This window comes from Lactuca virosa, chromosome 8 (genome assembly GCF_052849685.1).
Source record: "Lactuca virosa cultivar CGN04683 chromosome 8, Lactuca_virosa_CGN04683_v6, whole genome shotgun sequence".
Lineage (NCBI taxonomy): Eukaryota > Viridiplantae > Streptophyta > Magnoliopsida > Asterales > Asteraceae > Lactuca > Lactuca virosa.
The window spans coordinates 199728707-199747965 of NC_136433.1; positions in this window are offsets into that span (position 1 = coordinate 199728707).

Consider the following 19259-nt stretch of genomic DNA (forward strand, 5'->3'; position numbering starts at 1 on the left):
CCTTTGGAGTTGCTCCTGACAACTTCGATATTATCATAAATTGCAAATCAGCAAAAGAGATCTGGGAAGTTCTCAAGAATTTATACGAAGGCTCAGAACAAGCACAAGACAAGAAGCTTACTACCGCACTCAATGAGTTCAACAACTTCAAAGCTCATACTGGCGAAAGCTTGGAAGACTCCTTCAAAAGGTTCAACCTGATAGTCACCAAGTTATCCAATGCAGGGACCATCCGCAGTAGCCATGAAACAAATCTTCAGTTTCTTAATGGTTTGGGAAGACATTGGACTACGGCTAAGATGATAGTCCACGGTGATAGAAAGATTCATTCCTTGTCACTCTACAAGCTCTATGGAGAACTGCAAGCACAAGAATCCACCGTACTCAAAGACTGTGCTGACTTCGGAGGACCACTTGCTCTCATAGCACAAGCCCCACTCAATCAATCCTACTCTCCCTCGTATGACACTCCACCGCAGTCATACGAAGCTGATTCAGAGTATGATGATGAAGAAGAATTTCAGAAGGCCATTGCTCTGGTTAGCCAACAGTTCAACCATCTACCACCTCCTTCCTTCCGCAAGAATCAACATTTCAACAAACCTCCATTCAACCATAACTTCAGTCCACAGAATAATCATTCTTGTTATCCAAAAAGTTCTCATCCACCACCGCAATCTCAAAATACTCAACCAAAGGAAGTATCGTAGTCTAATCCAACCATTGACTCCGGTATTACCTCTGAAGACAAGACTGATGTTGTAATTTGTCACAAATGCAACAAAGAGAATCACTTTGCAAGAGATTGTAAGGCCAATGTAGTAAAAGACAGAGCATTCTACCTTAGAATGGCTCAAGAATTGGAAGATAAGGAAAAGGCAAGGGCATACGTAGCCCATGTCAAAAGAGACCATCAAGTTTGGTCATCCGGAGACGAAGATGAAGCCATCAGCAGTGTCAAAGGAAAAGGGAAAATCTGCATGCTGGCAACTGTGGATGATGATGAGTCTACAAAGTTGGAAAAGAACTACTACTACATGGCAAAGGATGGAACTCTAAGCATTGTCGAACAGGTAAAACTCATGATCCAAACTCTGAACTATAGCATGCATGACTGTCAACCATACATAGATGATCTTAATGACACTTGTGTTGTTGTCCTTACAGACTATAACAAAGCCTTAGATGAGAAGAACATTGCGTCCCAAGAAATGTTCCATGTGAGAGGACGCCTGGATAACAAAAGACTCAAAATGGCTATGTTAGAAAAAGACCTAGAGTTAGAGAAATATGCAAGAATGTTAAGTGAAACACAATTAGAGATAGCTTTGAACCAGAGAGATTTAGCTCAGAGTGAAATTGTACGCTTAAATCTTTTAATCGAAAAATTGTTCAATGAAAGTGAAGCTATTGAAAATTTAGTAAATAATGGAACAGTGGACAATACATACAATTGGGGATGGTCAAATGGATATTCTACCGCAATGGATTCCTCACCCCGGTTCAACAAAGACAGACTGTATGTCCCTCCAGACCGAGAATTTTATTTCCCAGTCAATGACAAGACCTTTCCCGAAGACATCAAAACTCACTTCGGTAGACTCCATAATCTAAGCAATAATTGTGTCATTGAGGAAATCGTGCCTGAGGTTTCGGGTCACACATGTGATCAAATTCCTATCTGTGGCACCATTTACCCAAATTCTCAAACCTCATCCATAGTTGATGAAGAAATTGTCATTGAGGGCCCCGAAGTCTCAAAAGACTTTCCATCTCTGCTCTCAAACCGCAGTGTCTCACACTGTAGTCAAAAGTCCCACAAAAGTCCCACTGAAGTCCCAACTCAGACTTACTCTGCAATAGTCAAATCATCACTACCGCAGTCCTCAGTAAAAGGAACTGTGACTCTTCAGGCGATTCATCATCAATTACCTATAGAGAACTTTGAAGTAGGTCAATGCTCTCAGACCCCAGAATCTTCAAGTTCGGATGACTCAAGCCCACGTTTTCAAAAATCATTCTAAGGGTTCCAGGAAACTGCAGTTGAACATCAATGACTGCGGTTCACCAAAATCCTTAGCCAAAAAGGCCTTCAAAGAGGAAATTAGATCTCGAGGCACAAATAGACAAACTTTTTCAAAAAATAAGAAGCATGTCAGATTTCCAAATTCCAAGAGTCCAGAAAAAATTTGTTTTCTCACACTACTTTTCAAAAAACTCTCCCATCAAGAAAACCTAGAAAAAGGAATGTCCAGCTTCAAAAGTCATTCCTACTTCATCTGACACAACCCAAAAGGGTGTTGAGTCTTTTCGAAACAATGGTTTTCAGGTCTATTCCTCAAATGATCCTAAATGGAAAGGTATTTTACCCACACCAACACTTTTAAAGTCACGTCAAAATTTCAACAAGTGGAAGGGTATTCTGCCAAATCCACCTAAAAGGACTCAAAGATTTACACGTGCTAAATCTTTTCAAAAACAAACTTTTTTCAAAACCCAACACCACTCATGTCAGGGATTACCAACCTCGGACCGGTAACAAGTCCAATTCATCCTATAGACCGCTGACCAAGCATAGTGTCAGATCAAAAGACAAAATCTCTTTTTGTAAATGTCAGTGTAGTTGTCAAAAGGATTCATCCTATGTCAAAATCTAGTCGGAGTCAGAAACATCGTATTTTTTCAAAAACTCACAACACTCCAATTCTGCACAAACACCCAGGACTAGGATTAAAAGTTGACAAGATTCCCGTCCCTGCAACCTCGGTTCATGTATCATTCAGTAATTCACCTATTGCCCCAGGCTCCAAACTAGTTTGGATGCCTAAACTAACCGTGTAATTCTCAGGCTTTGTGCAAGGAGGAACAAGAAGATGAATGGTTAATTGACAGTGCCTGCTCCTTGCACATGACCGGAAGGTTAGAATACCTTCGGGATTTCAGGCCAATATGCAATGGTGGAAATGTCACATTCGGCAACAATGCGAATGGGGTCATCCGAGGTTACGGTGTTCTCACTACGGGGAATTTCTCTATTCAGAAGGCTGCCTATGTAGAAAGCCTTAAACACAATCGCATCAGTGTTGGCCAACTATGTAAGGCAGGACATTGAGTTGAATTTGATGATCAATTTTGCTATGTAATGACAAGTGATAGGAACACGTGTCTGATCAAATCCAGATCCGAATGTACCATGTATCCTTTGGATGTCTCTCTGATCATTGGCAGACCGCAGTTGTGTTTCCTCTCCAAAGCCGTATCCGAAGTCAGCTGGCTATGGCACCGCAAGCTAGCTCATCTCAACTTCAGGTACATCAACAACTTGGTCACAGGAGAACTAGTCAGAGGTCTCCCTATTCTCAAATTCAGCAACGATACTCTCTATCCGACTTGTGAATGTGGTAAGCAGTCCAAAGCAAGTCACCCTATGGTAATGGACTCTTCAATTTCATAACCATTGGAGCTCTTGCACATTGATCTCTGAGGTCCATCCACCATAGCCAGTCTCCATCACAAGAAATACATACTGGTTATTGTAGATGACTTTACACGCTTCACATGGGTCTTCTTCCTCAGACTCAAGTCAGAAACACCGCAGATTCTCATCAATTTCATCAAGGAAATCGAACTTCAGATAAAGCCTCCAGTAAGACGTATCCGCAGTGATAATGGAACCGAGTTTACTAATCATCTTCTCAACAGTTTTTTGGTGTCCAAGGGCATCACTCACAACTTCTCAGCTCCTTATACACCACAACAAAATGGAGTGGTAGAGAAAAGGAACCGCACTCTGGTAGAAGCAGCTAGATCCATGCTCAACTCCGCACACCTTCCTCTCTACTTCTGGGCTGAAGCTGTAGCAACCGCTTGCTTTGTACAAAACCGAAGCATTGTGTGCAAACGCCTCAATAAAACACCGTATGAGGGCTTCAACAACCGCAAGCTAAATGTTCGCTTCTTTCATATCTTTGGGTGTCGATGTTTCGTGATCAACAACCGAGATCAGCTTAACAAGTTTGCACCGAAGTCTGATGAAGGCATCTTCCTTGGCTACTCCACCAACAAAGTTGCTTATCGAGTTCTCATTAGACGCACAAGGTTAATCATTGAAAGCTTTGATGTGAAATTTGATGATTCTCACATCCGCAACGCCCCTCCATCCACTGAAACCACAGCAATCATGGAAAGTGATATTCCTGCCTCTTCGGGTCCATTAAATCTTGTTGAAGTCAATTATGACGATCTTTTCGACCCTGTAGAAACAGCCATGTTATCCGAAGTTCTTGTGTTTGAAGAAGCTCAACAGCAGCACGCTGATGTATCTGGTCCTTCTCTATCCGAAGTAGTATCTCTCAATACTTCCACCTCTCCGGTTGAGGGGGAAAGCTCTACTCCGGATCAAGCAACAACCGTCGAGGTTCCAATACTTGATGTTGCTCAAGTTCCCATCCGTAGAGAAGCATTACCATCAAACGTCTCTTCTGATTCGGATGATGAACACATAGAGAACATTGACACAAGAACAGACCCAAGGATCATCACTCTCCCATCCGCAGTCCAGGGGGAACCTTCTCAGGTTCCAGAGGAACTCCCATCAGCAATCCAGGGGGAACCTCATCCAACTACTCAAGAAAATTCCATTCCCGTTCCAACAAATCAAGATGATTCAGCAGGATGTTCTCAAATCCAGGGGGAACTGCCATCTCCAACCACAGAATCTTCTGATATTGAAGACATTCCCTCTACCGCAGCTGCTGATCATCTGCAACCCCTTCTACACGTATGGACGAAGGACCACCCACCAGGTCAAATCATTGGCAATCCATCCGCAGGTATCCAGACTCGATCTTCCAAGGACTTATCTGATCACTGTCACTACGCAGCATTTATGTCCTCAGTTGAGCCTCAAACGATCAAAGAAGCATTACTAGAACCTGATTGGATATCCATAATGCAAGAAGAGCTAGAAGAATTCAAAAGAAACAAGGTGTGGCAACTCATTCCGAAGCCACGTGGTCACACCATTGTTGGCACTAGATGGGTATTCAAAAACAAGCTGGATGAATCTGGTGCGGTAGTCAGAAATAAGGCAAGGCTAGTTGCAAAGGGCTACAGTCAGCTTGAAGGTGTTGACTATGATGAAACGTATGCTCCGGTGGCACGAATGGAAGCCATCCGAATCTTCTTAGCATACGCAGCCCACAAAAACGTCAAGGTACACTAAATGGACGTTAAGAGTGCATTTCTCAATGGGGAATTAAAAGAAGAGGTTTATCTTCAGCAACCTCCAGGCTTTGAAAGTATTGAATTCCCAGACCACTGCTACAAACTTGAAAAAGCAGTATACGGTCTGAAGCAAGCCCCAAGAGCATGGTACGAGACTCTCTCGGAATTTCTTGTCTCGTCTGGATATAAAAGAGGAGTGATTGACCTCACCTTATTTAGAAAAGCAAATGGTGACCACCTTATGCTTGTACAAATATATGTGGATGATATCATCTTCGGATCAACTGATCAAGGAATGGTGGATGAATTTGCTAAACTCATGACCAACAAGTTCAAACTGAGCATGAATAGAGAGATGAACTTCTTTCTAGGACTTCAATTGAAACAAGTTCCGCAAGGGATATTCATTCATCAAGAGAAATACACCACTGAACTGTTAAAGAAATATTCTATGGACAACTGTTTTTCGGCCAAGGTCCCCATGGCCTTCGGATATAAGATCTCTGCTGATCCCTCAGGCGAATCTGTGGATCACAAGACTTATAGAGGCATCGTAGGCTCTTTGATGTATCTCACTGCAAGCAGGCTAGACATTGTCTTTGCAACAGGTGTATGCGCAAGGTATCAGGCTGACCCAAAAGTGTCACATATGACTTCAGCCAAACAGATACTACAGTACCTAAAAGGAAGCAAGTCTCTTGGATTATGGTACCCCGCAGGCAATGATTTCAGCCTTCAAGCATTCACAGATGCGGATCACGCCGGATGCAGACTAGATCGTAAAAGCACTTCAGGTGGATGTCAATTTTTGGGTGGAAGACTCGTCAGCTGGTCATCAAGGAAACAAAGTTGTGTGTCTCTGTCTACTGCAGAAGCTGAGTATGTGGCCGCAGCCAGCTGTTGTTCACAAGTCCTATGGATGAAAACTCAACTATTGGACTACGGATACAGAATGTTGCGGATACCAATCTACTGTGACTCTGAAAGTGCTATAGCGATTTCTCATAATCCTATTCAGCACTCCAAGACCAAGCATATTGAACTACGGTATCATTTCATCAAAGACCACATCCTGAACGGTAACATTGAACTCATCTTTGTCCATTCTCATGAAGAGATTGCTAATGTATTCACAAAGGCACTTGACTCTACAAAGCTCAACACTTTCTTACAAATGTTAGGAATGATGAAGCCGGACCCCCAATTCTTCTTGAATTGATAGGTATCGCAGACCATTCTTGGTCTCTGTTGCGGTCCTAACTGAAAGTTACTTATGATAGATGGTTTTGGTATATCCTGTGTACCGCAGTCTATGTACCGCAACCAGATATCATATTTATCCTTCACTGGTCCTTATTGTTTGTTATTACTAACTCATTGTACAAGTGCTCTACTCAGTTCTTCCACTGCAGTCACACATCTACCCATCCGCAATGGATGATCCATCCACAATGGATGATCCATCCACAATGGATGATCCATCCGTAATGAATGATCCATCCGCAATGAAGTTTCTATCCGCAATCACATTGATAATTTCTCAATTGTTTCATTAATTCTTGAATCATGGTGTGCTATTTAATGATCCTTCATTAAATAAAACATTAAATAAAAAACATTCCTTGAGAAACTGTCTGTCTCTTTGTGAATAAACCTTGTGTCAGACCTATTTTAGGAATGAGGACAAAAAGAACGATTTTCCATATACAAATCCTTAATCTGTCTTTTCCTCTTACCCAGCACGTCCCATTCACTACAACTTCTCTTCCCCATCCACACGATCATCTGACATGATGATGTACGTCAGACTTTTCATTAAATGCAAACCCCCTTTTGGCAAATCTCAAAAAAAAAATTCAAAACCGTTTCATCTTATGTGGCTGAGATTTAATCTCCAAAATCGATTTCCCCCAAACGTCTTTTTACCTTATCCTTTCTTTTACCTAGGGTAAAAACAGTTACTGCTCAAACTCATCCCTATATAAACCTTTCTTCTTCCCCAAGAACACTTTACGCTCTCTGAACATTGAATCTTCTCTCCATTTTCGTATTCTGCTTTCTACTCATTCTCTCAATCTTCAACAATGGTGAAATCCGGCGTCTCCAAGAAACAATCAAAGGCATCTGGATCAGTGAACCCCACTGGTTCAGAATCTGCTTCACGACAACTCACACCCAAGATCGCTTCAAGCAACTTCAGAGCAATATTCGAAGATCATTCATCCTACAATGCTCCAATCAAGCTAATGATCAAGTTTCTGAAGAATCATCCCCTGTTTGGCCTCTTCGATGCTTTCACAGATGTTGTCCCTCTCTCAACCCTATTCAAATGTGCCTTCTCAGCCTATCGCCCAATCGAAAACCCACAAGAAGTTCATCTTAACCTTATTAATGATTCTTTGGTCATTCTGTCCAAAGAAAAGTTTCTTTCTGCCATTAATCTCCTTGTTCATCCCTCCATCAAAATTTTCAGCCCATCCATGGCGGACGACACTACTGCTCTATACAAAATGGTATATCAGAAGAAGATTAAAGGAACTGGGGAATTCAAGAAAAACCAACTGCCTGCGGTCTGGCAATTTGTTTGCCATTTCGTCATCCGCAGTCTATCCGGCAGAACCGGAGGCACAGACAACATGGGATTAAAGCTTCTTGAGCTGGTGTGGAGCATCTTCACAGGTCATGACGTAAACTACGGGCAGATCCTATGGGACGACTTTCTTCAATACATTCCCAAGGAGAACCCAAGAGAGAACCCAACCGAACTCACGTTTGCAAGGTTCTGGTCCCTCTGCATTTCAGACCTTCATGCGGATGCAGGGATCTACATGGGCAGTGACATCAATTTTTTTGTCACTAAAGATCTCAAAAGGTACAATCCCTCATCTGATCAATCTATTTTTGGACCGATTCGAAGACTCCCTACCCATATTCTTTCTACTCTTGGTCTTGAGACTGCTGATGTCTCAGATCACATTGAGGCTACGGAAGGTATTGCCCCATACCCTCCTACCCCGCCTCTTCAAAACCCATCCGCAATCATTAACCCTGAAGGTACCACAGTCCCTTCCTCCACTACTCTCTCCAATCTTTCTCAAAGAAGAAAGCAATTGGCCACCAAGAAGAAACAAACAACACCAAAGAAGGATGCACCCAAACCAACCGCACCCACCAAGAAACGTAAAACCAAACCAACCGCACCCACCCGATTCAGTGATTCTGATGAGGATGCGCAACTAATTGCCATCCTCAAGAAAAGGAAAACCGATACCTCTGGCCATATGCCTGACCGGACCGATACTGAAGCCTCTCAAAAGGCTCCGGTAGTCCTTGGGGTGGCCGCAGACCCATTCGCAACCACTATCATTTTCCAATCAGACTCAGAAAGTGAGTCTGATTCACCACATCGTGGAGACTCCCCCCCCCCCCCCCAGTTCACTCCCAAGAGGATGACACTGGTTCACGCCCTAAGGTCTCCAGGGCTTCCCGACTACATTTCTTTTCCCCTGAGGAGTTGAACTCCATCCTTTTGAACGTCACCCATACACTTCAAACACCTCCCCAACCGCAGGTCACTTCGTCCGCCCTAGCCGGAACTGAGTCGAGGCCAAACTTGACAACGGGTCAAGGAGACCGAGGAAGCTCAGGAAATCCTACTCTGCTTATATCTGTAACAGGTGGTTTAGGCACGGTGATCACAAACGTGTAAGGATCCGTGGACCCGAAGGACACTTCGGTGCGTTTCCAAGAATTTGACGGAGATGAATCAAACGACTCATGGTTACGCTACACTCCAGTAACTGAGTCTGAACTCAAGAAATATGCCGCTTTCAGAAGAGCATTCCAGGCACGCAAGGAACAACAGATCAAACAACAACAACAAAAGGAGCAAGAAATCCAGTCAGTGGCAAAGTATTGGGCAGATGCAATCAATAATGCCAATACCGTAGCCACCATTCAGAAGGTTCAAGACTGGATGACCGAGATGGCTGAGAAAATCCTCAGAGCTCAAGCGACAGGTGAAGGTGCAGGTTCCTCCAGAGTAACTCCAACTCCAACTCCAAATCCGATTCCAACTCCAACATTTCATGAATCCCAAGACGAAGGAACCGCAATAGAAGTCAGTTCTGCTCCCACCTTCGGTCTTGATGATGATGACATTCAGGAGGTAAACAAACCTTCTCCCTCTGATGGTGACCTTATGATGTTCGACGAAGAAGAGGAATCTAGTGGCTCTCACCATTCAACTTCAAAACCCAAAGAGAAGAAGAAAAAGAAGAAGAATGTTGTCACAAGAAAAGAATTTCTGAGCTTACAAGCAAAGTTTGATCAAATTCTGGCTGCGGTCAAGCCAACTCAACCGCAACCGGAAGACACCCCCGGACCGCAGTCACTGATAGAAAGGATAGAACGCTTGGAAATGCGTGAGCGCTTGGCTGCTGAGAGAATTTCTCTCAAAGTCGAAATGGGAATCCGGTCCCTCGACAATAATCGAAAGGCAGATTATGGCTGCTGCGGAACGCCTCATCTCTGAGGTGACCACAATCAAGAAAGATCTTCAAGCAGCCATTGCGGATCAAGCTACACAGTCTCAAAAACTGATAGATGAGACTCACACTGCGTATGAGTCCACTATCTCAGTTCTTCAAGCCACAATCAATAGACTGCAACGATCCCTGTCCTCCAACTTCCATGGTCCTTAAATCCTTCAACTTACCAAGGAGATTCACAGGCTACTCTTCAACTCCTCCATCCCCAACAATCAACAACTGGCAGAAGCCCTCAAAGCTCAATTTCAAGAAGTCTATGCCAAGGTTGATGGCCTTAAAAAATGGCTTGAGGAAGCTCCTCCATTGCATTCCTCAAGAGGGGGAAGTGAAGAAGAAGAAGTCCATCACTCCAGTCGATCAATCTCACAACATCAAAGTCCCCCCATCATTACAGAAAAAATTCTCACACCACAACCAACACCGCAACCCACACCGTAACCCTCGCCACAACCATATCATCATACTCCACCTCATACCACTCCACCGCAAAAGGAGATCACGGTTGAGAAACCAGAGACTCCCCCTCACTTCAAAAACCTGGTAGAGCACATGTCCTCTCCAAGCTCAACTGACTCCCCTGCCACCACCCAAAGAAAAAAGACTGGAAGGCAGCCAAACTTGCGGAGCTTATTTGGAGAGAATGCGGTTTCGATACTATCATGGACGAATCCTTGATAAATTATTGGATCAATCCTCACCGTAGATTGCTGGATGAAGATTACAGACCTCACCTCACATATGTTGAACCCCCTTCGGATGGCTACTGGGATGTTCCAATCTCCCCAAATGCCAAGTACTTCACAGTTTTTGAGCCATTCGACCGCAACCTTCCAGACCACAAAAGACTGCCAATGGAATTTGAGAGACTTAGTCATTTTTATGCTAAGCATGCCTCTCCCATTGAGAAAATATGGTCTAACGATAGACCATCCGCAGTCAAGAACTACAAGCTTCGGAAGTTCATGAAGGCTGACTTCATCCAGTACACCCTCACTAGAGGGGAACACGACTATGTCCGCACCCAAGCTGACTTCCCTTGCATGAATCTAGAAGAAGTCTTCCCTTGCATGATTTTGCCAAAATCGACGCAGACATATACCCCACCATTGCCAAGAAGTTTGATCTACCACCACTCGACCCTGCACCAATGCCTACCGAAGGCTATCAAGAAAGATCCTTAGGTGCAACCAACTTTCCTGAACTTGGAGTCATTTTCAAAAGGAAGATCGATAATGTCAAATACTTCATTCATATGACTGCCATGCATCGCCTCACCAGGAAGCAACTTGACATATGTCGAACCGCAATTGAAAAATAGAAGCACACTACTGCAGAAGTCAAGTTCAAGATATTAAGGAGAATCATCTGGTTGGAAAACATCAGGAAGTTTTGGTGGATCCTGATCAAGTTTCTTAAACTTGATAGCTGAACAAAAGTTAAAGAGGTCACTTAGGGGGAAATTGTTGAATCATAAAAGTGACCCTCTTGAACTTCAGCTACCGCAGCCGTCAAGCACCCGCAGTCAAGCTCCTTCATCAGCAACCGCATCAGGAGTCTCTTCCTACCGCAGTCACTTTACTAAATTACTTTACTTGTCGTTTATTGTAACACTCTCTATTGTCCAGTATGCCTTGCATGGCTACTGATAGAAATGTAATCTAGTGTACTTCATGAGTCTCTATAAATAGAGCTCATTCTCTTGTACTCGAAAAACACATCTATCTATTCTGAATACACATCTCTGAAGTTATCTTTTCTATCTCTTTATCTACGCATCCCTTCTTACTCTCAAATCTTACTAGAATACAACTGATTATAACCTCTCTTCGGAGCAAGTCTTATATGACTTTATCACTAAGCTTGATCTTCCTTATTAACTCGGTTTGAATGCATTCCTTGTTATGAATCAGCTTAAGTGTATACTTGATATAACAATTGTTGTCATTTCTATTTCTTTACTTTTCCGCAACTAACTCTCTAACTATTTTATTGTTGAGCTTTTAGATCCTTTGAGATTAACTATTCCGCAATCTACTTGTTCTAACGTTTGTTCAAGTGTGTCTCTAAGTTTTTCTCTCAACACTAACAGATACATTCCTACCACCAGCTACTTCTACTAAGATATGGGTACTTAGTCTAAGTGGTGATAATCTAAGTTTCCTACCAAATTAATGCGATATAAATGAATGATCTACTCCATAATTGAATAATATCTTTGCAGGAATTTGATTAACTAAGAATGTACTTGAAGCAACATCGGTCTCTTACTTTGCTTCGTTGAGGGTCATCTGATGGCTTCGACCCTTGGACTTTAGTGGAATGATCCTTGGGGTGGGTTTCTCAACCTTTGGGCATTCTGCATTCATGTGCCCCTCCCCTAGACAATTGAAACATACTTTTCATTTGACTGGGCAATTTGTAGAAAAATGTCCAAGCTTCTTGCACTTGAAGTAGACGACACAATCTCCGAAATGCTTCTTCTTGCAGTAGTCGCACCACTTCCCTTCTTGGCTGCTCCCATACTTGTTGCTTGACTTTGAAAATTTCTTCTTCTTCTTGCTATTGTTGTTGTTGCTTCTCTCAGCCTTCCTCTTTTCACCGACCTCAGTCCTATCGACAACTTTCTTCTTCATCATACCCTCCACAGACTTTGCAGCCCAAACGGCCGCCTCAAAAGTAGGTGCCTGTTTCATTGGAACAGTGTACTCCCATGGCAATCCCTTTACATACCGATCAATCTTGTTTTATTTGTCCGGAACAAGTCATAGGGCGAACTCCATTTTTTCAGTGAAAGCATTGGTGTAGTCGTCTACCAACATGCTTCCCTTTGTCAAAGAAAAGAATTGATTCTCCAATTCCAGCATCTTCTCAGTTGAACATAACTTTCTCTTGAAATGGGTCAAGAATTTGTCCCATGTTAGCTGCAGTGGCTTGTTAGGGCTCACAATCTTTCCTAACGTGTTCCACCAACGAAGCGATGTGCCCTTGAACTACCTCACAGGATAGGTAGTTTGTAGCTTCCCCATGCAACCGTAGGTGATAAACACCATCTCCATCTCCGAGATCCAATCCATTACTCCTACGGGATCTTCCTTCCCGTTAAATGATGACGGCTTGCTGTTTGTGAAGTCCTTATACTTGTAATAGTCTCTTGGTTCATCATTTCTCTGGATCTCTGGTTGCTCTGGTCCTTGATGACTTTCCGAGTCACCATTTTCTTCCTGTACCGTCTCTGGATGAGAAGGAATTGACCCGTTGTTGACTTTTTCCACAATTACCAGCTCGTTAATCACAGACGCTCCTCCTCTATCATTAGCTAGCTCTTGAGCCAAGAGCTCCCTAAACTCACATCGTTGCGGATCGAGCATTTCTTGCATCATTTCCCGAGCTTCATTCATCGGGATTTAAACAACAGCCGCTCCGACTTTCTGAGGTGCTGGACCTCCTTCGTTATTGGCGACTCTTCAGCTCCTAATGATTTTCGTGACGTTCTATAGTCGTAGATCCGAGAAGTTATAGGATAGCGATACACTACTTACTATATATACCAAGGTTGCAGAAAACGTTAGACGTTAGCTAGTCGGTGGACTGGGGTCTATGGATTAATCGGTTAGGCGGGGATTAATCGGGGAACCTTAATTATTAAGAAAATTATTCAAAAATTTATAAATCTAACTTTAATTGTAATAATATAAATAAATAAGCATAAAAGTTTAATAACAAATTTAACAAGTACAACAATTTAGCATCCAATTAATAAGAAAAGTTATTCAAATTTTAATATATCTTAAGAAAAGAAGTAAATTTGGGTATTTATGTATTTGAAAACATAGAAATTTTGAAAATTTTGGAGAAAAACTTAAAAAAAATTATATATTAGTTGAACATTGAAATACTATGAACTTTTGAAATTTTGAAAATTTTGGTTTAATATTTAAAAATTTGAAAATTTGAAAATTTGGCCGATTTGGCTGCCTAGGACCGATTAGGACCGCCTAGGACCGATTAGAACCGCCTAGCTCCGACTTTGACCCCCTTTGACCAAAACCGATTAAGCCGACTGATTAGCCTTAATCTTATTCGGTTGAAGACCGTCTAGCGATTAATCCCTGATTAATCGGCCGCCTAGACTGATTTTTACAACACTAATATATACACACATTTAGCATATAATTACCAGTTAAGGTATCTTCCTAAAGTAAATTATCACACGCCTCACCGATAACACTTAGCTTCTAAGTTTAAGTATAGAATTTTCCTAAATTCCTAGTTCGCTTAAGCTAATCCTCTGATACCAACTGTGACATCCCCCTTTTTTCAGAACCAATTAAAACATTTTATTTTACAGTTTATAAATTGAGAGGTGGAAATTCCCAGTCAAATTAAACATTTTTATCATAACAAAATTTATTTTATTAAAACCTTGAGGATGTCATTCGTTCATATCCAAACATACGTTACATCATAAAATATAAAAGGTCCTAAAACTACAGATTACAGGCACATCTCTTTATTCCACTCAACATCATAACTAGACTACTGCAACCTTGGTTCCACTACATGTGATGCATAAAAATGAGTGGGTTAGGTTTGGGAAAACCTGGTGAGATACGTAGGGTTTTCAAACCCATAATAATTTAATGATAATGATTAATATCATTCCTGCAAACAACGTCATCAGATAATTTATATAAAAGCTGATGTAAGACCAACTACCCAACCCAACCAATCCTCACAAATCCTAAAGCAACGATTATCGGGAAGAATCACCCAACCTGATGAATCATTTGAGAAATTGTTTGACTACACAGCTATGGGAATCCATGGCCAGTGTAAGTCATATAAAGGCATACAATGTTCAAAGATTTGATAAATATGGTATCCCATTTTATCTAAGTCCATGGGTTATAAGTCCATGCTAGCAACGTAAATCACTAGACTGCCTACAATAGTCAAGTGTTCTCATCTACTCTGGTCGATGACCCAGACATACTTGCCAGTTGTCTGATCTGTACCCACCATTTCTGGTAATCCAAGAAAGATGATAAACACTCCGCTCTGATCTCACACACCCTACCCCAATCATGAGACCTAATCGATATCTAACTTAATTTTAACAAAGTATCCTTTAAAAGTATTATTCTTAAACTAAGGCAAGACTTATATTCAAAGGCAATTGATTTCCAATACGGTTTCTAATTCAATAGTATTATCTTATTTATACAAATAACATATAGCATAGATAACACAAGAAAGCATTTATTGTCTCATATAAATAATACTTTTATTTTAGATTATGATATTAATAGTAACTACGCACTCACATGAAAAAGTGTATGGTGATTGGTGAATCGGGCAGAGCTTCGCCTTACACCTCTCCCAAAAGACCTAGATGTATATAAAGCTAAGTCTTAGTCTAATTTCATACTTCATGGAACAATTATCCTAAGGGTTTAGATTTCTAAATAATTCCAAAGTCTACTTCAAGATCTAAATAAGGAATAACCATGTAGGATCATATCGGAGGTAGGGTCTGTTTGGTATACATAGTATACTGTTTGGAAATCCAATTTTAAACACTTCACTAAATCCGACCTAGACATTACTCCTGTAAGTAGATCGAGCAGTATAACGACTTGGAATCATCGATAAATCTTACTTATAAGTTCCTAGTAACGCCTTATAACTATGATTATAAATTACAGGGAAGCAAAGTAAGTGTAGCTCACTTACAGAGTAATATAGATGAGAACCGGGAACTAGTCAGACAAAATACTGACTCGTGATCTCCTACTCGAAGGCTACTACCTAGATGAGTACCCAGGGGCGTCACAGGGCTTCTTCGTAGGCTAGAAACGTAAGAAAATGGTCTAAAGAGGGAAAGAATTGAGAGAGGGGGGAGAGAAAGATAGAGATAAAGATAGATAGAGAGAGAGAGAGAGAGAGAGAGTTTGTAGGGGTGGGGAAAATGGACTGCATACTGATTGCTACTTATACGATGAAGAATACTCATGCGCGTCGCGCCATAGAGATACGCGTGATGCATTCCGAACACATCGACCCTCTCGTTTGCTGACATGTGTCTCTTGTCGGCTGGAGTAGCGTGGCCTTTCTAGAAGCACGCGCGCCGCACATGCGTGCGTACAGATTTTCTGATTTTCAAAATCGTGTAACTTCTACAACTTTCATTTAGACTCCGTCGACTAATTTCGACTTTATATTTTTCATACAGGCTTAGACAGTTAAATCCCGTAGAAAAAGCATAACTCTCTCATCCGATGTCTGTTTTCGAAAGACTTAATATCTTTGGATTCCTAACAACGATATGTTCGACTCTTCTTTAGATTATGTTGGCTAAAAGTCGACTGATCTAAAATTTGATTTTTGAGTTGAATACTGTTGTGTCGAAACTTAGAGAAATCATAACCTCTCTCCTGAAGTCAGATTTCGACGCTCTCTATATGCACGCTCTCGATTTAATGAATACTACGATCTTCGTTTTGATCACTTAGGCTAAAAAGTAATTTATCAAAAATTTAATTTTTACAATACGCGAAGTCGTATCGGTTTAATCGCAAAATTTCGAAAAAGAATAACTTCTTCATATGAAGTCGGATGTGAACGCTCCTTATATATTCGGAATCCTTATAACGTATACTACAACTAGGTTAAGATTATTTTTCCTAAGTAATCTTTTGTCTTCGACATGTATTTTAATTTTATTTATTTTATTACTTTAACCTATATAATTTTCATAATACATCCTATAAAACACATAATCACATAAATATATGAATAATCCTTTATTATATAAGGATTACAATAGTTGACCAAAGTGATTACAAACTATGACTTAATCTAGCAGGAAACACGGGCGTTACATCAGTCTACACCCCAAAACCCTAAGTTTGACCAAAAGTCAACCATGGTAAAAAATCAACGGTCAAAGTATGCTCCAGCTGGTTTTCACATCATGACCACCCATTGGTCACGTCGTGACACAGTCCAGACAAAAAAGTCGCAATATCTTCCATCGTCACGACGTTACACAAAACCCGTCACGTCGTGAGACTCCATCTGGACAGCTTAAAGCATTAAACTCTTAATCCTTCAAGCTAAACTTTCAAACCTTCCCAAAAGGCTTTCCCCAATCCAAAGGACTATAAAAATCACAGATTTGTTGTCATGCATGTCCAATGTATGACTTGAACACTTACTAGGTCAAAATAAAGGAAAATAAGACCAAAACTCAAGCTTGGAGTCCAAACCTCCATCAAACCCTAGATATGAGAGTTATGCTTATCCCAAAATCACCATGATCCATAAAGTAATGGGTTTTGAGCATTCTAACACTCCTAAGGTGTACATGCAACCCTAGAAACCTTGGATCTATGTTTTACTAAGATACATGCAAATTTGATTTCCAAGGTTCTTAACCTATATAGCATGGCATGGAAACTTGAATCATAAAAGCAAGTAAGAAAACATACATTTCTTGTTTCTTGGATCCCTTGAGAACCTTGTGAGCCTAGCACCTCAAGTGTGATGCCTCAAATGTCTCACACAACACCACAACACTTGGAATAACCTTGAGAAATAACACTTATCACTCAAAATCGGCTGGCCCTCTTGTTCTTCACTTAGTGGCCGATTTTGCTTACCATAGGGCTCCTTATATAGTATGCCACATGTAGGGTTACTCCATGTAAACCCTAATGTGCATGGCTTTTCATATTCCATGATCCATGGGTTTATAACCTCCATGGACTATCCATGGAGCACCTTATGGGTGTTAGCCCAATTCATGTAAACCATGGATCATTAGCCTACTATACAAGAATGAATGATTTACACAATCAACCTCATATATTTAATTAGTCTCTTTTTGATCACTTAATTAATTCCAAATTAATTCTTGATCAATACTAATTAAATAATATTATTAATATATTGGAACTTATAATATATTAATAAACCTTAAGTGTCCTTTCTCTCATTTGGTCTATCCAAGTATTGCAATGCCATGCAACCCAAATGGACCATGCCAACTCAGTCAAGTACATACCAGAAATAGTTATGGACTTAGACACCTTATCCAACATAAAGTTGCTAACTTTATGGATTTCATGCATCCAACTCAGCCCAAACATGGAGAAAAGTGAATAAAACTTAGATCTAGCATGCTTAAATGAGAAAGGCAAGAACTTTACAACTTACAAAGGTCCAGAACCAAAACAAAAGTGTAAGGAAGAGGCTTAATTGCTAAAACAATGCACCAAAGGGAGCACCTCCTTCAACAAAGTGCACCAAGGAACTCAAAATGAGCCAAAACCTCCAAGATGAACTAGGGTTAGGGTTTCCGAGGTTTAAGGGAGATGGAGGATGAGAAATGAGACCTTAATTCGAGTTGAGGGTGCTTAAATACGAAGCAAACCCTAAAAGGTCATGGGCTTGGCCTGCAGCCCTTGTCACGTCTTGACCAACTATGCGTCACGTCGTGATTGCTCCTCCAAACGTGAATTTTGCAACTCCACTTGTTACGTCGTGATCACCCTATGGTCACGTCGTGACACTCGATTTTCCCCAAAAACCAACTTTTTGACTCCTTGATGCCCTAAAACGATCCAATCAAGGAATCGGATATTACAAATATAATACAGTGATGCAGGTGGTAATCGATATTGATCGGAGAAAATGGACACAAAAAAAGTTATATACATTGTATTCTTTAATAATTCTTCAATAATGCTTAAATTCTTCAAGAATTCTTCAATAATATAAAACCTTTGTGGCGTTATGTAGCTAAAACGCTATATTCTTAAAGAATTTATTCGGTTGTATAAAACATTTGTGGTGTTACATAGCTAGAAAACTTCAGTTCTTGAAGAATTGCTTAGTTGGATAAAGAATGAAATATGTTTAAGATAGAACATTATTTTCTTCAAAAATTTCTGGTTTTATTCTTTTTTTTTTAAATGTCTGATAACGTATCATATTCGAATTTTTATTAATTTTTATTTAATTTGAATTTTATTAATGAATTTAACTAAGTTGTCTAAAATGTAGATAATATTAATTTCCCTTTCTCAATAAAATGTCATATTTACCCTTACAACTAATTAAATATAATTATATAGTAATTGTGATTACATGTTAATATCATGTACTTTTAAAATCATATCCATTCATCCTTTTAATCTAATGGTCATAATTTGGTAATACATTTTATATATATATATATATATATATATATATATATATATATATATATATATATAAAAGGAATCACATAATTATAGATTTATATAAAATATATAAAGTTTTTAGTTGGCTTGTACAAACCTCTGTTAACAAAAAATAGTTTTGGGGTCATGTCCGATTTGAAAAAACAAAAAAAAATGTCTTAAAAACTCCGGCCATAACACGCTTTGGCACGCCCTAACCCACCTTGGCATGCACCGGATCTAACATGTAACATCGCCG